Below are 24,252 nucleotides of genomic sequence, written 5' to 3'. Positions count from 1 at the left end.
AGGAGTATCTTTTCTCACAGATGTTGTAATATTATTCTAGTTGTATCCATAAAGGTTTCTCATTTGTCAATGGGCAATATTTCGAGCCTATTAGTAGTTTGGTCTTGAATTGTGCCATTGAGCATATAGTGCCCCTCCAAGTTGTGCCACATCCTATGTATATGGAAAGAGAGACTGTTCCTCATGCGTATTGCTACACCTCCTTTGCGGTACGGCTAAGAGGTGAAATTCACCCCTTTCTGTTCCTTTTACTTGTGTGATATTCCTTGCCCACCCTGTCCCTGCTCAGTTTGTCTTTCCACTGTAGAGAGATGGGTCTCCTAAATAAGTGGCATATAGGGATTGGAGGTAGTACTTCATTAACTTTTTTGCACTTAATAAAATGACTCAAACTATTCAGATAGACTATAGTGAGATCTTGTCAAGATGGTTGTGTCTGCTAGGAGTGCAGTAGAACAGTGATGTATAGCTGTTGAAAGTGGCCACCTGAAGGGTTGGTCAATATACAAATGGAGTGAAAGTCTAATGTATGGCAAGTCTGTGTCAGTGTGTAATGAAAGATGCCAACACACAAGACCTTTGAGCCCTCCTAGAGAGTCGATCAGGAGGGGTGGTATTTGTATCTGAAGTAGTTTGTAGGGGAGAAAGGCACTGAACAATCACCTGTTGATATGAGAAGGTAAATAACAAATCTGTCCTGTCTTGGGGGTGCCCTCCGGGATTGGATCTGTGGCCTGGCTTGTGCCTATCACCCGAGTGGCTTTCACCTCTCTCCAAGGCTGACAGCTTGTATTTAAGTAACAAAAAATACTGGACACAGAACAGCTGCCATTGGTATAAGTGGCCTCTGTATAGTAGAGTTAAGGCTGGAAATGGGTGCAGTCTAAGGTGAAAGGGTGGTGGGCAGGCAAGATATGGGTTGGGGACTTCCTGAGGGCCCACCAAGCTGATGGCCTATCTAGGAGGGGTCCTGAGTTTACAACCTTATGTATAGCACAAGCGCCATCTTCACCTGGCATAGTCATTAGTATTCAGCTTACATAGCTTTATATCATGTGTATCATGTATCATCAGGCCAATGTGGTTAACAACAGTCACAATGTACCTCCCCCTGGAATTAATTAATTAACCTAAGACTATAATCTTTGTAAGTTGTGTGAATCGGCTGTGTAGGAAAACCATTGGTGGCAGGCTCATAGAGGGTAATCATCTTAATCATCATAATCTTAATCATCTTGTGTATCTGAGTAGTGGTCACCATATTCGACATCATGAAGACCATGGGCGCTTTGTTCTAGTAGGCCCATTGGACTATTGCCTGGTGATTCTTCCAATCCCCTTTTTGCCCAGTCAAGATGTACCCTCAGTCAAGCCTTGCCGGTGTGACACTGGAGTAGTTTCCTCCTTCCTTTGAGAAATGTTGAGTTTGTATCTTCCATGGATTTCAGGCATCCTGACTCCCTGTATGTAAGGAAATGCCTCCTTGGCATGATTACCCTCTGACATTTTGCCATTTGCTGATGCCAAGTTATGATTCAAAGTGTGCTGGGACCCTGCTAACCAGGCCCCCACCACCAGTGTTCTTTCCCTAAACTGTACTTTTTTGCTTCCACAATTGGCACAGCCCTGGCAAACAGATAAGTCCATTGTAAATGGTACCCCTGGTACCAAGGGCCCTGATGCCAGGGAAGGTCTCTAAGGGCTGAGGCATATATTATGCCACCCTGGGGACCCCTCACTCAGCACATGCACACTGCCTCACAGCTTGTGTGTGCTGGTGGGGAGAAAATGACTAAGTCGACATGGCACTACCCTCAGAGTGCCATGCCAACCTCACACTACCTGTGGCATAGGTAAGTCACCCTTCTAGCAGGCCTCAAAGCCCTAAGGCAGGGTGCACTATACCACAGGTGAGGGTATATGTGCATGAGCACTATGCCCCTACAGTGTCTAAGCAAAACCTTAGACATTGTAAGTGCAGGGTAGCCATAAGAGTATATGGTCTGGGAGTTTGTCAAACACGGACTCCACAGTTCCATAATGGCTACACTGAAATCTGGGAAGTTTGGTATCAAACTGCTCAGCACATTAAATGCACACTGATGCCAGTGTGGGATTTATTGTAAAATGCACCCAGAGGGCATCTTAGAGTTGCCCCCTGAATACCAGCCCAACTCCTAGTGTTAGGCTGACCAGTTTCTGCCAGCCCGGCACAACCAGACGAGTTTCTGGCCACATGGGGAGAGAGTGCTTTTGTCACTCTGTGGCTAGCAAAGCCTGTACTGGGTGGAGGTGCTTCTCACCTCCCCCTGCAGTAACTGTAACACCTGGCGGTGAGCCTCAAAAGCTCACCCCTTTTTGTTACAGCGCCACAGGGCATCCCAGCTAGTGGAGATGCCCGCCCCTCCAGCCACTGCCCCCACTTTTGGCGGCAAGGCTGGAGGATATAATTAGAAAAACAAGGAGGAGTCACCTACCAGTCGGGACAGCCCCTAAGGTGCCCTGAGCTGAGGTGACCCCTGCCTTTAGAAATCCTCCATCTTAGTTTGGGAGGATTCCCCCAATAGGATTAGGAATGTGCCCCCCTCCCCTCAGGGAGGAGGCACAAAGAGGGTGTAGCCACCCTCCAGGACAGTAGCCATTGGCTACTGCCCCCAGACCTAAACACACCCCTAAATTTAATATTTAGGGGCACCCCAGAACCCAGGAAATCAGATTCCTGCAACCTGAAACAAGGACGACTGCTGACCTGAAAGCCCTGCAGAGACAACGGAGACGACAACTGCTTTGGCCCCAGCCCTACCGGCCTGTCTCCTGACTCGAAGAAAACTGCAACAGCGACGCATCCGACAGGGACCAGCGACCTCTGAAGTCTGAGGACTGCCCTGAACCAAAGGACCAAGAAACTCCAGTGAGCAGCAGCGGCTCTGCTCAACAACAGCAACAACTTTGCAACTTTCTTGCAGCTTTTAAGGACCTCACTCTTCCCGCCGGAACCAACACCACAGGGAGAACTCCTAGGCGACTGCGACCTCGTGAGTAGCCCGAAATGACGCACCTGGACCCCTACAGGGAAGCATCAGGAGAGAATCCAGAGGCTCCCCCTGACCGTGACTACCTGTAACAAGCACTGCACCTGCAGCCCCCAGGACAAGAAATAACTGAACCTCAGTGCAGGAGTGACCCCTCCTCCCCCCAGGCGACCCTCTGCCTAGCCCAGTCGGTGGCTGGCCCGAGAAGCCCCCTGTGCCCTGTCTGCACTGCTCTAGTGACCCCAGGTCCCTCCATTGAATCCAGTACAAAATCCGACGCCTGCTTTGCGCACTGCACCCGGCCGCCCCTGTGCCGCTGAGGGTGTTTTGTGTGCCTACTTGTGTACCCCCCAGTGCTCTACAAACCCCCCCTGGTCTGCCCCCCGAGGATGCGGGTACTTACCTGCTGGCAGACTGGAACCGGAGCACCCCTGTTCTCCTTAGGCGCCTATGTGTTTTGGCCACTTCTTCGACCTCTGTACCTGACCAGCCCTGAGCTGCTGGTGTGGTAACTTTGGGGTTGCCTTGAATCCCCAACGGTGGGCTGCCTTTGCCCAGGAACTGAGACTTGTAAGTGCCTTACTTACCTCACAGTCTAACCAATACTTAACTCCCCCAGGAACTGTTGATTTTTGCACTGTCTACTTTTAAAATAGCTTATTGCCATTTTAACAAAAACTGTATATGTTATTGCTCTAATTCAAAGTTCCTAACTTACCTGTGTGGAGTACCTTGCATTTTATGTATTACTTCAAATCTTGAAGTTGTGGTTCTAAAAATAAATTAAGAAAATATATGTTCGATGGCATCTGTCGCTGTAGATACGCATGTTTTGCAATAGCTCGCCATCTGGTGTTGGGCCGGAGTGTTACAAGTTGTTTTTCTTCGAAGAAGTCTTTCGAGTCACGGGACCGAGTGACTCCTCCTTTTGTCTCCATTGCGCATGGGCGTCGACTCCATCTTCGATTGTTTTTTTTCCGCCATCGGGTTCGGACGTGTTCCTGTCGCTCCGAGTTTCGGAACGGAAAATTAGCTAATTTCGGAAGATTTTCGTCGGTATTGTTGCGTTCGGGATCGGCGTACTTAGATTCAACACCGCATCGAAGATCGAAGAGCTCCGGTGCCCTTCGGGGTAGTTTTTCGATCCCCCGTCGGGGCCTGGTCGGCCCGACCGCGTGCTGAAGAACGCCGATGGAACGGACCCCGTTCCGTTTCTGCCCCAAATGCCACAATAAATACCCCTATACAGACCAACACTTGGTCTGTAACCTGTGCCTGTCACCTGAGCACAGTGAAGACACCTGTGAGGCCTGTCGTGCGTTCCGGTCCCGAAAGACACTCCGAGACCGTCGAGCCAGAAGACTTCAGATGGCGTCCGCGCCGACAGCCCACCGAGAGTTCGAGGAGCAGGAAGAGGAAGGTACCTTCTCGATCCAAGAATCGGACTCCGAAGGATTCGACGATACACAAACCGTGAGTAAGACGTCGAAAACCACACAGAGGAAAATTTACAAGGCCCAGGGGACGCCACTGCCATCAGGCCATGGCTCCACCCATAAATTCGGTGACCGACCGTCGGCACCGAAAAAGGCCCAAACAGTGCCGAGATCGTCCGACTCCGGTCGAGACACTGGCACGCAGCCTTCTCGGGACCGAGAAAGTGCTGGAGACAAGCCTCGACACCGAGATGCCGGTGTGGACACGGCTCGACGCCGAGACAGCGGCACCGAAGAAGATCGACGCAGAGAGGTTTCGGCCCCGAAAAAGAAAAAAGTCACCTCGGAGCCGAAAAAACACGCAGACAAGGTTTCGGTGCCGAAACAAACTGCAAGCGACCCAGCTTCAGGCTCTTATACAGAAGAGCACTCGCTAACCTCCCAAATGCAAAAGCATAGGTTTGAGGAAGAGCTACAATCAACTGATGTGGACCATACGCAAAAGCGTATCTTCATACAGCAGGGGACAGGAAAAATAAGCACCCTTCCCCCCATTAGAAGAAAGAGAAGGTTGGAGTTCCAAACTGAACAGACACCACAACCAAAAGTGGTGAAAAGAGTTACCCCACCACCCTCTCCTCCGCCCGTGCTTAACGTCTCACCAGCACGAACTCCATCACACTCCCCAGCTCACACCACCATAAGCCAGGGTGACCAAGATCAAGACGCATGGGACCTATACGACGCCCCAGTGTCAGATAACAGTCCGGAGGCATACCCTACGAAGCCTTCTCCACCAGAAGACAGCACTGCGTATTCTCAAGTGGTGGCTAGAGCAGCACAATTTCACAACGTAAGCCTCCACTCAGAACAGGTCGAGGATGATTTTTTATTCAACACACTCTCCTCCACCCACAGCTCATACCAAAGCCTGCCTATGCTCCCTGGTATGCTCCGGCACGCGAAAGAAATCTTTATGGAGCCGGTCAAAAGTAGGGCAATCACACCAAGGGTGGAAAAAAAGTATAAGGCGCCTCCTACAGACCCGGTTTTCATCACTACTCAGCTGCCACCAGACTCTGTCGTTGTAGGAGCAGCTAGGAAAAGGGCCAACTCTCACACATCTGGAGATGCACCACCCCCAGATAAAGAAAGCCGCAAGTTCGATGCAGCTGGTAAAAGAGTCGCAGCACAAGCTGCAAACCAGTGGCGCATCGCGAACTCCCAGGCACTACTTGCGCGCTATGACAGAGCCCACTGGGACGAGATGCAACATCTCATTGAACATCTGCCCAAGGACTTACAAAATAGGGCAAAACAAGTGGTTGAGGAGGGACAGACCATTTCCAACAACCAGATCCGCTCCTCCATGGACGCTGCAGATACAGCTGCACGGACAATTAATACATCTGTAACTATCAGAAGGCATGCATGGCTCCGAACGTCTGGATTTAAACCAGAGATTCAACAAGCAGTTCTCAATATGCCTTTTAATGAAAAAGAACTGTTCGGTCCAGAAGTGGACACAGCGATTGAGAAACTCAAAACAGATACGGACACTGCCAAAGCCATGGGCGCACTCTACTCCCCGCAGAGCAGAGGGAATTACAGCACATTCCGTAAAACACCCTTTCGAGGGGGGTTTCGGGTCAGAGCACACAAGCCAGCACCTCACAAGCAACACCGTCCAGTTACCAGGGACAGTATAGAGGAGGTTTTCGGGGACAATATAGAGGAGGGCAATTCCCTAGAAATAGAGGAAGATTTCAGAGCCCCAAAACCCCTACTACTAAACAGTGACTCACATGTCACTCACCCCCTCCACACATCACCAGTGGGGGGAAGAATGAGTCATTATTACAAAGCATGGGAGGAAATCACTACAGACACTTGGGTTCTAGCAATTATCCAACATGGTTATTGCATAGAATTTCTACAATTCCCTCCAAACATACCACCAAAAGCACAAAATTTGACAACACACCATTCCAATCTCCTGGAGATAGAAGTGCAGGCACTATTGCAAAAGAATGCAATCGAATTAGTGCCAAACACACAAATAAACACAGGAGTTTACTCACTGTACTTTCTGATACCAAAGAAGGACAAAACGCTGAGACCAATCCTAGACCTCAGAGTAGTGAACACTTTCATCAAATCAGACCACTTTCACATGGTCACACTACAAGAAGTATTGCCATTGCTAAAACTACACGACTACATGGCAACTTTAGACCTCAAGGATGCTTATTTCCATATACCAATACACCCATCGCACAGGAAATACCTAAGGTTTGTATTCAAGGGAATACATTACCAATTCAAGGTACTGCCTTTCGGATTAACTACCGCACCAAGAGTCTTTACCAAGTGTCTAGCGGTAGTCGCTGCACACATAAGAAGGCAGCAAATACATGTGTTCCCATATCTAGACGACTGGCTAATCAAGCCCCATTCGTTAATACAGTGCTCAAATCACACAAATCATATCATACAAACCCTCTTCAAACTAGGGTTCACCGTCAATTTAACAAAATCCAAAATTCTGCCGCGCAAGGTACAACAATACCTAGGAGCCATAATAGACACATCAAAAGGAGTAGTCACTCCAAGTCCACAAAGAATTCGAAATTTCAACACCATCATACAACGCATGTATCCAACACAAAGAATACACGCAAAGATGGTACTACAACTCCTAGGCATGATGTCTTCATGCATAGCCATTGTCCCAAACGCAAGACTGCACATGAGGCCCTTACAACAGTGCCTAGCATCACAATGGTCACAAGCACAGGGTCACCTTCTAGATCTGGTGTTAATAGACCGCCAAACTTACCTCTCGCTTCTGTGGTGGAACAACATAAATTTAAACAAAGGGCGGCCTTTCCAAGACCCAGTGCCACAATACGTAATAACAACAGATGCTTCCATGACAGGGTGGGGAGCACACCTCGATCAACACAGCATACAAGGACAATGGAACGTACATCAAACAAAACTGCATATAAATCACCTAGAACTTCTAGCAGTTTTTCAAGCACTAAAAGCTTTCCAACCAATCATAGTTCACAAATACATTCTCGTCAAAACACACAACATGACAACAATGTATTATCTAAACAAGCAAGGGGGGACGCACTCCACGCAGTTAAGCCTGCTAGCACAAAAGATTTGGCGTTGGGCAATTCACAACCAAATTCGCCTAATAGCACAATTTATACCAGGGATCCAAAATCAACTCGCAGACAATCTCTATCGAGATCACCAACAGGTCCACGAATGGGAAATTCACCCCCAAATCCTGAACACTTATTTCAAACTCTGGGGAACACCTCAGATAGACTTGTTTGCGACAAGGGAGAACGCAAAATGTCAACACTTCGCATCCAGATACCCACACAAACAGTCCCAAGGCAATGCCCTATGGATGAACTGGTCAGGGATATTTGCTTACGCTTTTCCTCCTCTCCCTCTCCTTCCTTACCTGGTAAACAAACTCAGTCAAATCAAACTCATATTGATAGCACCAACTTGGGCAAGGCAACCCTGGTACACAACGCTGCTAGACCTATCAGTAGTACCCTGCATCAAATTGCCCAACAGGCCAGATCTGTTGACACAGCACAACCAAAAGATCAGACACCCAGATCCAGCATCGCTGAATCTAGCAATCTGGCTCCTGAAATCCTAGAATTCGGGCACTTACAACTTACCCAAGAATGTATGGAAGTCATAAAACAAGCCAGAAGGCCATCCACCAGGCACTGCTATGCAAGTAAATGGAAGAGGTTTGTTTGCTACTGCCATATTAATCAAATACAACCATTACACACAACTCCAGAACATGTAGTGGGTTACTTGCTTCACTTACAAAAATCTAACCTGGCTTTCTCTTCCATTAAAATACACCTTGCAGCAATATCTGCATACCTGCAGACTACCTATTCAACTTCCCTATATAAGATACCAGTCATTAAAGCATTCATGGAGGGCCTTAGGAGAATTATACCACCAAGAACACCTCCTGTTCCTTCATGGAACCTAAATGTTGTCCTAACTAGACTTATGGGTCCACCTTTTGAACCCATGCACTCCTGCGACATACAGTTCCTAACCTGGAAGGTGGCATTTCTCATCGCCATTACTTCCCTAAGAAGAGTAAGCGAGATTCAAGCGTTTACAATACAGGAACCTTTTATACAACTACACAAGAATAAGGTCGTCCTAAGGACCAATCCTAAATTTTTGCCAAAGGTTATTTCACTGTTCCATCTAAATCAAACAGTGGAACTTCCAGTGTTCTTTCCACAGCCAGATACCGTAGCTGAAAGGGCACTACATACATTAGATGTCAAAAGAGCATTGATGTATTACATTGACAGAACAAAAAACATCAGAAAGACTAAACAACTATTTATTGCATTTCAAAAACCTCATGCAGGAAACCCAATATCAAAACAAGGTATAGCCAGATGGATAGTTAAATGCATCCAAATCTGCTACCTTAAAGCTAAACGACAGCTGCCCATTACACCAAGGGCACACTCAACCAGAAAGAAAGGTGCTACCATGGCCTTTCTAGGAAACATCCCAATGCAAGAAATATGTAAGGCAGCCACATGGTCTACGCCTCACACATTCACCAAGCACTACTGTGTAGACGTGTTATCCGCACAACAAGCCACAGTAGGTCAAGCCGTACTAAGAACATTATTTCAGACTACTTCCACTCCTACAGGCTGATCCACCGCTTTTGGGGAGATAACTGCTTACTAGTCTATGCAAAACATGCGTATCTACAGCGACAGATGCCATCGAACTGAAAATGTCACTTACCCAGTGTACATCTGTTCGTGGCATCAGTCGCAGTAGATTTGCATGTGCCCACCCACCTCCCCGGGAACCTGTAGCAGTTTGGAAGTTACCTTCAATTATTTATATATGTATCATCTCAACCTTAAATAGGTGCATACTTAGTCACTCCATTGCATGGGCACTATTACTACAATTCAACTCCTACCTCACCCTCTGCGGGGAAAAACCAATCGAAGATGGAGTCGACGCCCATGCGCAATGGAGACAAAAGGAGGAGTCACTCGGTCCCGTGACTCGAAAGACTTCTTCGAAGAAAAACAACTTGTAACACTCCGGCCCAACACCAGATGGCGAGCTATTGCAAAACATGCGAATCTACTGCGACTGATGCCACGAACAGATGTACACTGGGTAAGTGACATTTTCATTTTCTATATAAAAACTATTGGCCTGGAGTTAAGTCTTTGAATGTGTGTTCCTCATTTATTGCCTGTGTGTGTACAACAAATGCTTAACACTACCCTCTGATAAGCCTACTGCTCGACCACACTACCACAAAATAGAGCATTAGTATTATCTCTTTTTGCCACTATCTTACCTCTAAGGGGAACTCTTGGACTCTGTGCATACTATTCCTTACTTTGAAATAGTGCATACAGAGCCAACTTCCTACATTGGTGGATCAGCGGTGGGGTACAAAACTTTGCATTTGCTGGACTACTCAGCCAATACCTGATCACACGACAAATTCCAAAAATTGTCATTAGAACTTGATTTTTGCAATTTGAACTATTTTTCTAAATTCTTAAAAGTCCTGCTAGGGCCTTGTGTTAGTCCCTGTTTAGCATTTCCTTTTAGAGTTTAAAAGTTTGGTAAAAGTTTGAATTAGATTCTAGAACTAGTTTTAGATTCTTAAAAAGTATTCCAACTTTTAGAAGCATAATGTCCAGTACAGATGTGAATGTGGTGGAACTCGACACCACACCTTACCTCCATCTTAAGATGAGGGAGCTAAGGTCACTCTGTAAACTAAAGAAAATAGTAATGGGCCCCAGACCTTCCAAACTACAGCTCCAGGAGCTGTTGGCAGAGTTTGAAAAGGCCAACCCCTCTGAGGATGGCAACACAGAGGATGAGGATAGTGAATTGGAGGATGATTCCCCCCTACCAGTCCTATCTAGGGAGGACAGGGCCTCTCAAGCCCTGACTCCAAGCATAATAGAGATGCTGGCTCCCTCACAGGAGGGACCAACCTCTCTGAAATCACTGAGGATAACCCCAGTGAAGAGGACATCCAGTTAGCCAGGATGGCCAAAAGATTGGCTTTGGAAAGACAGATCCTAGCCATAGAAAGGGAAAGACAAGATATGGGCCTAGGATCCATCAATGGTGGCAGCAACATAAATAGGGTCAGAGATTCTCCTGACATGTTGAAAATCCCTAAAGGGATTGTAACTAAATATGAAGATGGTGATGACATCACCAAATGGTTCACAGCTTTTGAGAGGGCTTGTGTAACCAGAAAAGTGAACAAATCTCACTGGGGTGCTCTCCTTTGGGAAATGTTCACAGAAAAGTGTAGGGATAGACTCCTCACACTCTCTGGAAAAGATGCAGAATCTTATGACCTCATGAAGGGTACCCTGATTGAGGGCTTTGGATTCTCCACTGAGGAGTATAGGATTAGATTCTGGGGGGCTCAAAAATCCTCGGGCCAGACCTGGGTTGACTTTGTAGACTACTCAGTAAAAACACTAGATGGTTGGATTCAAGGCAGTGGTGTAAGTAATTATGATGGGCTGTACAATTTATTTGTGAAAGAACACCTATTAAGTAATTGTTTCAATGACAAACTGCATCAGCATCTGGTAGACCTAGGACCAATTTCTCCCCAAGAATTGGGAAAGAAGGCGGACCATTGGGTCAAGACTAGGGTGTCCAAAACTTCCACAGGGGGTGACCAAAAGAAAGGGGTCACAAAACCTCCCCAGGGGAAGGGTGGTGAGACAGCCAAAAACAAAAATAGTAAAGAGTCTTCTACAGGCCCCCAAAAACCTGCACAGGAGGGTGGGCCCAGAGCCTCTTCACAAAACAATTCTGGGTACAAGGGTAAAAACTTTGATCCCAAAAAGGCCTGGTGTCGTAGCTGTAGTCAGTCTGGACACCAAACTGGAGACAAGGCCTGTCCCAAGAAAAATACCACTTCAAACTCCACTCCAGCTAACACTGGAATGGCAAGTCTCCAAGTGGGATCAACAGTGTGCCCAGAGCAAATCAGGTGTCACACTGAAGCTACATTAGTCTCTGAGGGTGGGGTGGATTTAGCCACACTGGCTGCCTGGCCCCCTAACATGCAAAAATACAGGCAGCAGCTCTTAATTAATGGGACAAGTGTAGAGGGCCCGAGGGATACAGGTGCCAGTGTCACTATGGTGACAGAGAAACTGGTTTCCCCTGGCCAATACCTGACTGGACAAACCTATCCAGTCACTAATGCTGACAATCAAACTAAAGTACATCCCATGCCAATGGTAACTTTAGAATGGGGAGGGGTCAATGGCCTGAAACAGGTGGTGGTCTCCTCAAATATCCCAGTAGACTGTTTGCTTGGAAATGACCTGGAGTCCTCAGCATGGGCTGAGGTAGAACTAAAAACCCATGCAGCCATGCTGGGTATCCCGGAACTGGTGTGTGTCAAGACAAGGGCACAGTGCAAGGCACAGGGTGAAAAAGTAGAGCTGGAGTCTGGAAGAAAGGCCCAGCCTACCAAGAGAAAAGGAAAGTCAGCTGGGAAACCAGCTGCAACACAACAAGAAAAAGAGAGCCTCTCTTCTCAGGAAGAAGTTCTGCCCTCTGAGGGAACTGAGCCTATGGAGCTGGAACCTTACCAGGTTGAGCTCTTGGGCCCAGGGGGACCCTCAAGGGAAGAGTTGTGTAAGGGGCAAGAAACCTGCCCCTCTCTTGAAGGCCTTAGGCAGCAAGCTGCTGAAGAGTCCAAAGGCAAGAAAACTGGAACACATAGGGTCTATTGGGAAGATGGACTCCTGTACACTGAGGCAAGAGATCCCAAACCTGGTGCCACTAGGAGAGTGGTAGTGCCTCAGGCGTTCAGAGAGTTTATTCTGACCTTAGCCCATGATATTCCCCTTGCTGGGCATTTGGGACAAACCAAGACGTGGGAGAGGTTAGTCAACCACTTCTACTGGCCCAACATGTCCCAGAAGGTTAAGGAGTTTTGCATCTCCTGTACCACCTGTCAAGCCAGTGGTAAGACAGGTGGACATCCAAAGGCCCCCCTCATTCCACTTCCAGTGGTGGGGGTCCCCTTTGAAAGAGTGGGTGTGGACATAGTGGGTCCACTTGAACCTCCCACAGCCTCAGGAAATATGTACATCCTAGTAGTAGTGGATCATGCTACTAGGTATCCTGAAGCTATTCCCCTTAGGTCGACTACTGCCCCTGCAGTAGCCAAGGCCCTCATTGGTGTCTTTACCAGAGTGGGCTTCCCTAAGGAGGTGGTGTCTGACCGAGGTACCAACTTCATGTCAGCATACCTGAAACACATGTGGAATGAGTGTGGAGTGACTTATAAATTCACTACACCATATCATCCACAAACTAATGGCCTTGTTGAGAGATTCAACAAGACATTAAAGGGCATGATCATGGGGCTCCCAGAAAAACTCAAAAGGAGATGGGATGTCCTCCTGCCATGTCTGCTTTTCGCTTACAGAGAGGTGCCTCAGAAGGGAGTAGGGTTCTCACCCTGTGAACTTCTGTTTGGCCACCCTGTAAGGGGACCACTTGCTCTTGTTAAAGAAGGCTGGGAGAGACCTCTTCATGAGCCTAAACAAGACATAGTGGACTATGTACTTGGCCTTCGCTCAAGAATGGCAGAGTACATGGAAAAGGCAAGTAAAAACCTTGAGGCCAGCCAACAGCTCCAGAAGTTTTGGTGTGACCAAAAGGCTGCAATGGTTGAATTTCAACCAGGGCAGAAAGTCTGGGTTTTGGAGCCTGTGGCTCCCAGGGCACTTCAGGACAGATGGAGTGGCCCTTACCCAATCCTGGAAAAGAAGAGTCCGGTCACCTACCTGGTGGACCTAGGCACAAGCAGGAGCCCCAAGAGGGTGATCCATGTAAACCGCCTAAAACTCTTCCATGATAGGGCTGATGTGAATCTGTTGATGGTAACAGATGAGGACCAGGAAGCTGAGAGTGAGCCTCTCCCTGATCTCCTCTCATCAGACCCTAAAGATGGCTCAGTGGATGGAGTGATCTATTCAGACACCCTCTCTGGCCAACAGCAATCTGATTGTAGGAAGGTCCTGCAACAGTTTGCTGAGCTCTCTTCCTTAACCCCTGGTCAGACACAGCTGTGTACCCATGATGTGGACACAGGAGACAGCATGCCTGTCAAAAACAAAATCTTCAAACAGTCTGATCAAGTTAAGGAAAGCATCAAGGTGGAAGTCCACAAGATACTGGAATTGGGAGTAATTGAGCACTCTGACAGCCCCTGGGCTAGCCCAGTGGTCTTAGTCCCCCAAACCTCACACCAAAGATGGAAAGAGAGAGATGAGGTTTTGTGTGGACTACAGAGGTCTTAATTCTGTCACCAAGACAGATGCCCATCCCATTCCTAGAGCTGACGAGCTGATTGACAAATTAGGTGCTGCCAAATTCTTAAGTACCTTTGACTTAACAGCAGGGTACTGGCAAATAAAAATGGCACCTGGAGCAAAAGAGAAAACAGCATTCTCCACACCTGATGGGCATTATCAGTTTACTGTTATGCCCTTTGGTTTAAAGAATGCCCCTGCCACCTTCCAAAGGTTGGTGAATCAAGTCCTTGCTGGGTTGGAGTCCTTTAGTGCAGCTTATCTTGATGATATTGCTGTCTTTAGCTCCAACTGGCAGGATCACTTGGTCCACCTGAAGAAGGTTTTGAAGGCTCTGCAATCAGCAGGCCTCTATCAAGGCATCCAAATGCCAGATAGGGCAGGGAACTGTGGTTTACTTGGGACACCTTGTAGGTGGAGGCCAAGTTCAGCCACTCCAGCCTAAGATCCAGACTATTCTGGACTGGGCAGCTCCAAAAACCCAGACTCAAGTCAGGGCATTCCTTGGCTTGACTGGGTGCTATAGGAGGTTTGTGAAGGGATATGGATCCATTGTGACAGCCCTCACAGAACTCACCTCCAAGAAAATGCCCAAGAAAGTAAACTGGACTGTAGAATGCCAACAGGCCTTTGACACCCTGAAACAAGCTATGTGCACAGCACCAGTTCTAAAAGCTCCAGATTACTCCAAGCAATTCATTGTGCAAACAGATGCCTCTGAACATGGGATAGGGGCAGTTTTGTCCCAAACAAATGATGATGGCCTTGACCAGCCTGTTGCTTTCATTAGCAGGAGGTTACTCCCCAGGGAGCAGCGTTGGAGTGCCATTGAGAGGGAGGCCTTTGCTGTGGTTTGGTTCCTGAAGAAGCTGAGACCATACCTCTTTGGTACTCACTTTGTAGTTCAAACCGACCACAGACCTCTCAGATGGCTGATGCAAATGAAAGGTGAAAATCCAAAACTGTTGAGGTGGTCCATCTCCCTTCAGGGAATGGACTTTATAGTGGAACACAGACCTGGGACTGCCCATGCCAATGCAGATGGCCTTTTCAGGTTCTTCCACTTAGAAAATGAAGACTCTCTTGGGAAAGGTTAGTCTCATCCTCTTTCGTTTGGGGGGGGGGGGGGGGGTTGTGTAAGGAAATGCCTCCTTGGCATGGTTACCCCCTGACTTTTTGCCTTTGCTGATGCTATGTTTTGAATTGAAAGTGTGCTGAGGCCTGCTAACCAGGGCCCCAGCACCAGTGTTCTTTCCCTAACCTGTACTTTTGTATCCACAATTGGCACACCCTGGCATCCAGATAAGTCCCTTGTAAATGGTACCCCTGGTACCAAGGGCCCTGATGCCAAGGAAGGTCTCTAAGGGCTGTAGCATAACTTATGCCACCCTGGAGACCCCTCACTCAGCACAGACACACTGCTTGCCAGCTTGTGTGTGCTGGTGAGAACAAAACGAGTAAGTCGACATGGCACTCCCCTCAGGGTGCCATGCCAGCCTCTCACTGCCTATGCAGGTATAGATAAGTCACCCCTCTAGCAGGCCTTACAGCCCTAAGGCAGGGTGCACTATACCATAGGTGAGGGCACCAGTGCATGAGCACTGTGCCCCTACAGTGTCTAAGCAAAACCTTAGACATTGTAAGTGCAGGGTAGCCATAAGAGTATATGGTCTGGGAGTCTGTTTTACACGAACTCCACAGCACCATAATGGCTACACTGAAAACTGGGAAGTTTGGTATCAAACTTCTCAGCACAATAAATGCACACTGATACCAGTGTACATTTTATTGTAAAATACACCCCAGAGGGCACCTTAGAGGTGCCCCCTGAAACCTTAACCGACTATCTGTGTAGGCTGACTGGTTCCAGCAGCCCGCCACAACCGAGACATGTTGCTGGCCCCATGGGGAAGAGTGCCTTTGTCACTCTGAGGCCAGTAACAAAGCCTGCACTGGCTCGACCACACTACCACAAAATAGAGCATTAGTATTATCTCTTTTTGCCACTATCTTACCTCTAAGGGCAACCCTTGGACTCTGTGCATACTATTCCTTACTTTGAAATAGTGCATACAGAGCCAACTTCCTACATCATGCCACAATAACAAATCGGGGTGGAGTTCCCACTTGTGGACTTGTTGCCACATCCTGCTGATAAGGTCGGCAAAGTTGTTGTCTGTTCCTGGGAGGTATTCACCATAGCAGGTGAATGTTGTGACGTATTGCACAACACAAAATCACCTGGGATAGGTGTGATAATTGTGGAGAATGTGTCCCCCCGCCCAAGCTCACTACTGTGTTAGACCAGGGAAGGGAGGCCTTTGAAGGACCAGCCACATGCCGAGCGGTCACTTCAAGGGCAGAGAAGAAATATAAGTTTGCTTGAAAAGATCCAGCCTACATAATATGTTCTGTGCCAGCTGAATCGATTATTACAGCTACTGCCAGCAAAAAAGCCAACATCATATCAACTTCTGGTCCACTTGCAGACCGAGAGAGCAAGAGAAGGATCCTCATTGGTCAAAAATTTGAGTGAAGCATAGCAAATTTGTCCCACATTGCAAATTCTTACATCCTCCTAAATTGTTGTGCCTACCAAAACTGAAAGGAGATTGCAGATTTGTTGAAACATCTACCGGAACAATACCGTAAACAAGCATCACACCTGGTGGAAGAGGGCAAGAAAATAGCCTGCCAGCAGGCAAATGAGCCATCACACTACGCAGCCACCCCTAGCTTCTGAATTTCCTGTTCCAAACCAGCAGTACAAGTAGAACTTCTTGATGCCCCATTTACTGGCGAGCAGCTGTTTGGGAGTGCAGTCGACAAAACTCTTAAATCAGCTGAAAAAGGATAATGAGACTGCCAAGTCAATGGGAGCACTCCAGTTCAGAGTGGAGTATGCAAAGGGGGACAATACTTTACAAAGACCCGCAGCAAGGAGTAGCTTACAATCAGACACTTTCTACCAAATATACCATGGAAGCAGTCAAACAACCCATCCTCAGCAGAGTTAGCAGTACCAACAGGGAACACAGTTTGTTTGGAGCTGAACACGCAGAAGAGGACTACCACAAAAGGGGGAGGTTCAATACCTTCAAATACGTGACTTACCAACAGTCCGAAAAGGCTCACAAACACAGCCAGGGCTAGTGTAAAAAAAAAAAAAAAGAAACTTCCCCTACCCGCCACAACACCAGTAGGAGGAAGAATACAAAACTTTCTTCAGGAGTGGAGGAAGATCACATCAGACAAATGGATTCTAAACATAACACAATACAGATATTGCATCAACCCATCAAAACTCTTCTATCCATGCGACCCAAGAGAAAGGTTCTTTCAAAAGAGGAGACATCCAGACTACTCAAATAGGTAGAAGAGTTATTGGAAAAGAATGCACTAGAACTACTTCCAAAATTTGCAATCATTAACGGATACTACTCAACTTATTTTCCAAAGGTAGATGGATCACTCCAGCTGATTCCAGACCTGAGGTTTATAAACAGATTTATCAAAACACTACATTTCAAAATGATAACCTTGCAGGAAGTCATGCCACAATTGCCAATCAGGGTACGAGTTCCCAATTACGGACTTGTTGCCGCATGCTGCTAAGGTCAACTAAGTTCTTGTCTGTACCTGGGAGGTGTTCCGCTAGCAGGTGAATGTTGTGACGATCCCCCCCCCCTGCAGATAAAACAAAGCTTTCATGTTGTCCCCTGGGTCCAGGACAACCTTGCCCATGAGGTGAGTTATGAAGGCTTTCAATGCTAGGTGAACAGTTTGAAGCTCAAGGTAGTTGATGGTGGAGACTCTGGAGTTTGATGTCCCAGAGAACTTGAACTGTGGGATCCTGTAGGTGAGCACCCCATCCCATGAATAACCCGTCCCCTGTGAGAATGAACAGGATCAAGAAACTGCTGCCCCTTTGACAGATTTTGTGAGTTCCACCACTGCAGAGAGTGATATGAGTGGCTGTCTACCAACACTATAACTTGTAGTTGACCCTGTGAGACGGAGACCATTGGCTCGCCAGACATTCCTGCAGCAGGTGCATATCTAGTCTTGCATGGGTACTATTGCAATACAAGATGCCATCATGCCTAAGAGTTGTTGAACGGTTTTGACTGTTGTGCTGATTGGGGTGAAACTATTTTAGCAGTGCTGTGATGTTCTGAATCCTGGCTGCATTTGGGTAGGCTAATCCCAGTTGTTTGTTGAAAACAGCCACTGAATATGGTTGAATCTGTGAAGGATGAAGGTGCGACCTTTGTATGTCGATAATAAACCCCAGTTGATGGAGAAGGTGTAGAGTGGACTCAGTGTGTTGTAGATATAACAGAAGCTTACTGACTTTGATGGCCCAGTCATATAGATATGTGAGGAAATGGATAATTTGTCTGCGCAGATGTGCTGAGACTACCATTAGACATTTAGTGAACATACGGGATGCAGTTGTGATTCCAAATGAGAGCGCTTGAACTGGTAATGTGTTCCTGCTATTATGAATCTGAGATATTTGTAGTGAGCTGAATGGGTTTGGATGAGTAGACATAAAGTTGCCCTATTGTAACATACGGTCACATCCTGTAGAGTTACCATATGGAAATGCTCTGATAGGGTATTAACAATTTAACAGACTGAGTTCTAAAAAAAAGGCAGAAGTGATTCGTCTTTTTTGGGGATTAGAATGTATAGGGAGTACACTCCTGAGCCTTGCTGTTGAAGAGGGACAGGTTCTATAGCTCCTTTAAGCAAGAGAGGCTGTGCTTTGTGTGTGAGCAAGGGTTGATGCTCTAAGGAGTGTTTGTGTTTGCAAGATGGCATGTTTGGAGGTGTTTTGATGAGCTCCAGACAATAACCATATTAGATAAAATCCAACACTGAGTGATCTTTTATGATTTTCTAGGTGTGAAAAATGTTGTAATCGTCCCCCAACAGGTGTGAAATGGGAATGAGGAAAGTCACTGTTTGGAGGTGGAGGGAGTGGTGCAAGGGGAGGCACCCTTTCCACGACCTTTGGAATTATTTCCTCTGGATGTGCCTCTAATATCCCCTTGAAGGGGAGGTCTGATGCTGTTGCATATATGACGAGGTAGAGGTTTCTGATGGTGTAGTTGTGGTGCCCTGTTTTATGTGGATGCTGAAAGGAACCACGACGAGTGGGGATTTGAAGCGCTGCCATCGATTTAGCAACCTCTGTGTCCTTCATCTTTTCGTATGTTTGGTCCACCTGGGGACCAAACAGGTGTTTCTGGTCAAAAGGAACATTCAGAAGCAGCTGCTGTACCTCTGGCTTAAAGCCAGATGTTTAGCCAAGGATGCCTTCGTAGCAGTATGCTTGTATTGATACGCCTGGCACCTATCGGCTGAGTCAAGAGGATGCAGTAGAGGACTGGTTGCATTGTCCTCCTTTCTCTTAGAGGGCAAAGGTAAGTCAATAGCCTTCTCAAAGGAAATCTGGCGATTTGATGGAGTGGGCATCGGCTGCACTGCTTTAGCCAAAATCTGACCAGTAAGTTTAGGAAGCTGGCCTGGTGTGTGGTGGGTACCTAAGGTACTTACACCTTATACCAGGTGCAGTTATCCCCTCTTAGTGACGTGTAGGCAGTGTCTAGAAGCCAAGCTCTCTAGAGGTAGCTGTGGATGAGCAGCCAAGGCTTATCTAGGAGACCTGCAAAGCTCATGCAAAACCACTGTAGTCACACATCACTTACACACATGAAAGAAAACACTCAGATCTCCAGTATTGGATCTTTAATAGATTCACATGCTTGAATCATCCCTGTCGTCGAGGTTGGAGCCTTGCTGTAACTTCAAATACATATAGCAGTAAGTGTTACACACTAGGCCCTAATGGCCCAAATAGGCCCTTTCATAGCCTATCCATGTTCTTTTCTAAAAACAAAAGGAACCAAACTTGAGCCACAGCCAGTCAGGCGTCAACACCCTCTAGAATACTCCTAACAGAGGCTGTTTCTCTCAGATTTTCTACCGCACGCCGTGTGAGTCTCCCTGAGCTCTGCTCAGTTTATTCTTCTGAAAGGATTATTTTCTCTCAGACAACCCAGCTTTGCAGTGGACAATATGTCCCAATAGACTAAGAAAGGTATTTTCAGTGATTGTGGCAGTTGTGGGAAGAAAAGACTGCATATTGATGATCCGCACAAGAAATGCATCTACTGCCTGTATCCAGATCACAAGGTGAGAGACTGTAAGATCTGTTGCACCTTCAGTCACAAAACCCTCAAAGACAGTGAGGCTAGGCTTTTTTTGTGGCTACAAAAGCAGAAAGCCATGGAAAATCCATCTTCAGAGGAGTGTGAAGCCTCATCTCACACTTCTCACTCCTTAAAGAGACCTGGAGAGAAGGGAAAACTGCCTACGGTGCCTCCAAGAAAGGTGGCTAAAAAGACAAAATATTCCTCTGTGGAGAAGCATAAGTGCCAGGAGAGTGCTACCTCTGGATCAGATCCACTTAAGACTCTTAAAAAAGATTCGCTCAGAGCCTACTACACCTGTGGGGGGCAAAAAAGGCACCTCCAAGAAGTGCTGTCGCCACAAAAGGACCCGGTAACATTCTCCTAAGATGCTGCCAAAAAAGGCCCGTCGACCGTCACTGCAACGGCGGTAATATTGACGTTTACTACAGCGGTGTCCCCTATGATCGTTACGTCGTCGCCGCTTTCATCAACGACGACCATCACCACCAGGATCTCTAAAAAGGCATACCAGCAACGATGGCACGTTCGACAAGAGAACCGTCGTCAGGGGAACAACCGTAGGCGAAAAATCCACCAACGAGTACATCGTCATCAGCAGAACTGTTGAAGAGGATATTAGAGGTTTTGTCGGCGCAAGCCTTCTTCGTCGTCCTCGTCAGGTGTTTAGTCGACGGGAGTGCCACCGTCGACGAGCACACCAGCGACAACTGCACCGTCAACAAGAGAACCGTCAACGAGGAGACTGTCGACAGGGGAACAACCATAGGCGAAAACTCCATCGATGAGGACATCGTCATCGGCAGAACTGTCGACGAGGGTATTAGAGGTTTCGTCGGCGCAACCGTCGACGACGGCACCAGCTTCAGGAGATTTTATGGTGCAACAGGACTCTGCAAGATTCCTCCCTCTTTCTTTTATCACCCTAAGGGGAAAAAACTTTGCCAATTCTTCCGAGGCATACCGCCCCAAGCAAGGTGTTGCCGTACTTTCCTCAGCATCTCCCAGATGATGACGACATTTATTCTCAGGAGGGGGGAATGTTTGGTTCAGCCAGTAGTCTGTTGCAACTACATGTAAAATGCCAGGACCTGGATGAGGAGGATGAAGGGCAGGAACAGCCCACCTATTCCTCGGCTGCACTCCAACAAGATCCATCATACCCTGCAGTGGAGATGAGGCTTCCTTTTCCATACCTAGATCCGAAGTGTCAGACCTCCCGGGTATGTTGAAAGATTATTATCGAAGGTTTCCACCATCGATGCCGGCGACTCCATCCAGGCCCTACAACCCGCAGATGCCTCAGCAAACCCCTGTGACCAGTCACCTGGGAACGCCACATAGAAGCATATGGTCACCAACTCCAGGATGATCATATCTCTATTGATGATGAGAGGGAAGAAGGTGAGATAATGGAGGCAGCTCCTAGCGAGTGGGATGAATACCTCATCCCTACACCGTCACCACCACCAGCAGGGCCAGTTGATTCACCCCCTGAGGACAGAGGGAGCTTCCATAATTTGATGGAAAGGGTGGCCAAAAGATTTGACCTACCCATTATCTCCCAGGAAACTGATTGTTTCTTATCTGACTTTAAAGAGCCTTCAAGGAGATCGGTTCGGGCTATTCCTATAGTGTATTTTCTTTGACAGGGGGGTTGAAGAAGATGAAAAATCTGGCAACAGTGCCTTCCCAGATTTCACTGCTGGGAAAGAAGTATAAAGCCCCTGATAACACTCCGGCCTGCTTAGTGTCCCCACCGAAACCTGATTCTGTAATATTTCAGATGGCGCAATGTCGCTCAAAGAACCCTTCTGCACCAATTACATCGCCTCCAGACAGGGATGGATGGCATTTGGACAATATTGGGAAGAAATTTTCCTCAGTGGCGGCGATCACAGTGAAAGCGGCTAACTCGTTAGCCATCTTGGGCAGGTATGATCGCCAGATGTGGGCAGACATGTCTGCTTATTGCGACCTCTTGCCTGAGGATGCCAAGTTGGAGGCAAAGAAGGTGTTACAGGAGGGTGAGTGGATTGCAGCTGAGATCATCGATTGCGCAACCGACATTTCATTGACAGGTTTCCGGCAGCTGGCAGGTGCAGCGGTCTTGCGTAGACAGGGGTGGCTGGTCTACTTCCTTCCGCCCCAAGGTTCAGAGCAGAATTCTGGACATGGCGTTTGATGGGGAAAGCCTCTTTGGGAAGCATGTGGATGACATGCTGCAAGCCATCATGACCGATACGGACACATCGAAATCCCTTTTCAAGGTGCGAGGGGTAGAGGAAGTTACTCCTTTCAGGGTGGTTTCCAGCAGTATAGACCGCAGTACCAGTCCTCTCCAGCAGGACCCTGACATCAATACAGTCAGCAACAGCAGCATTATCGGTTGCGACCTACTGCTGCTTATAGACACCCGCAAAGGGAAGATCTTCTGCCCGTGGAAGATATACCGTCAGAAAACAATGACCGGACGGTCATACCAGCTTCCAACACTACCCGGGGCTTGAGAATTGGGGGTCGCATCACTTCTCACTTCCTTCGATGGTCAAGCATAACATCTGACAGGTGGTGCTGAATATAGTGGCCAAGGGGCATACTCTGGAGTTTGTTCAGAGATCACCAAATATCCCTACGTCAGGCCCGCTGACTCTTCGATTAAAACAACTCCTCAAGGAAGTGTATGTGATGCTACGCAAAGGGGCAATAGAACTGGTCCCAACTCTTCACAGGAACAGGGGATTCTATTCACGCTTCTTTCTGGTAAAGAAACCTTCAGGACTTAAGATAAGTAAACAAGTTCCTGAAGAAGCAGTCGTTCAGGATAGTAACACTGCAGGGCATCTTGCGCCTCTTAAATCCAGGAGATCACATGACATCCCTAGACCTCCAGGATGCGCATCTTCACATCCCATTACATCAAAACCATTGCAAATTCCTCAGGTTCAGGGTAGCTGGTATGCATCTGCAGTTTTGTGTCCTTCCCTTCAGTTTGAAATCAGCCCCCAGAATTTTTACAAAGATGTTGGCAGATGGGCATGCAGGTTTTTCCCTATCTCGATGACTGGCTCATCAAGGCATCCTCAAGACCTCAGGTGGTACGCCACACAACTGCCTGCCTCCAGTTGTTCGAGGATTTCGGGCTTACCATCAATTACCACAAGTCACACATTCGCCCCACACAGAAACTGAATTTCTTGAGAGCAGTACTAGACACTACGAAGCAAGGCATACCCGTCTCATGAAAGAAAACAAAAGCTGTCCAGCTTGGCCAACAAACTCTCGACAAAAGGTTTAAGTTCGAACTTACAAGTCATTATTGGGAATGATCTCGTCATGCATTCCCCTGATCCCAAATTGCAGACTACGTCTGCGACCCCTACAGGAGCAATTGGATGCTCAGTGGCTTCAGGTACAGGGCTCTTTCGAGGACAAAATTCTCATCACATCGGCAATGCGGGCCGCCATGTCTTGGTGGGCGACACCGGCCAACATGCCCAGCAGTCTCACGTTTCTTCCTCAGGTACCCCGCTACATAATGACAACGGATGCATCCCTCGAGGGTTGGGGTGCCCACCTTCAAGATCTGCAAATAAGTGGGTCCTGGACTCGAAAGGACAAACAACTCCACATAAACCAGCTGGAGCTCAAGGCAATAGATTTGGCTCTAAAGGCCTTTTTACCAAGGCTGCAAAACTTGGATGTTTTGATCAGGACGGACAATACTACGAGCATGTTTTATCTAAGCAAGCAGGGTGGCACAAGGTCTCTGAAATGGGACATAGCAAACAACATTTCTCCGAGGGCGGAGCACGTGCCAGGACAGACCAACATTCTAGAGGACACCCTGAGCAGGACGATTATCCCGTACCATGAATGGGAACTAGACGACGAGGTTCTCGACCAACTCTTACGGATATGGGGCAGACCAAATCTCAGTCTGTTTGCCACATACGAGAACAAGAAATGCCCTCATTATGCAAGCTGGCTTCCCCGAAAAGGGTCGTGGGGGAATGCGTTTTTGATTAGATGGTCAGGGGTCTATGCCTATGCTTTTCCTCTGATCCCACTGATAACGAGGGTCATCAGCAAGATGAAGACAGAAGGATGTTGCCGTCTACTA

General features: G+C 47.6%; 1 protein-coding gene across 4 annotated transcripts in view; it reads left to right on the top strand.

Annotated features, from left to right (window-relative positions):
* The window catches only part of TBL1XR1 (TBL1X/Y related 1), a 411,343-nt gene that overhangs the window by 359,787 nt on the left and 27,304 nt on the right, over window positions 1–24,252 (top strand). The window lies entirely within an intron of this gene.

This window comes from Pleurodeles waltl, chromosome 11, assembly GCF_031143425.1.
Source record: "Pleurodeles waltl isolate 20211129_DDA chromosome 11, aPleWal1.hap1.20221129, whole genome shotgun sequence".
Classification (NCBI taxonomy): domain Eukaryota; kingdom Metazoa; phylum Chordata; class Amphibia; order Caudata; family Salamandridae; genus Pleurodeles; species Pleurodeles waltl.
Note: the sequence above shows the minus strand (reverse complement) of the source record. Positions and strands in the feature narration are given on the sequence as shown.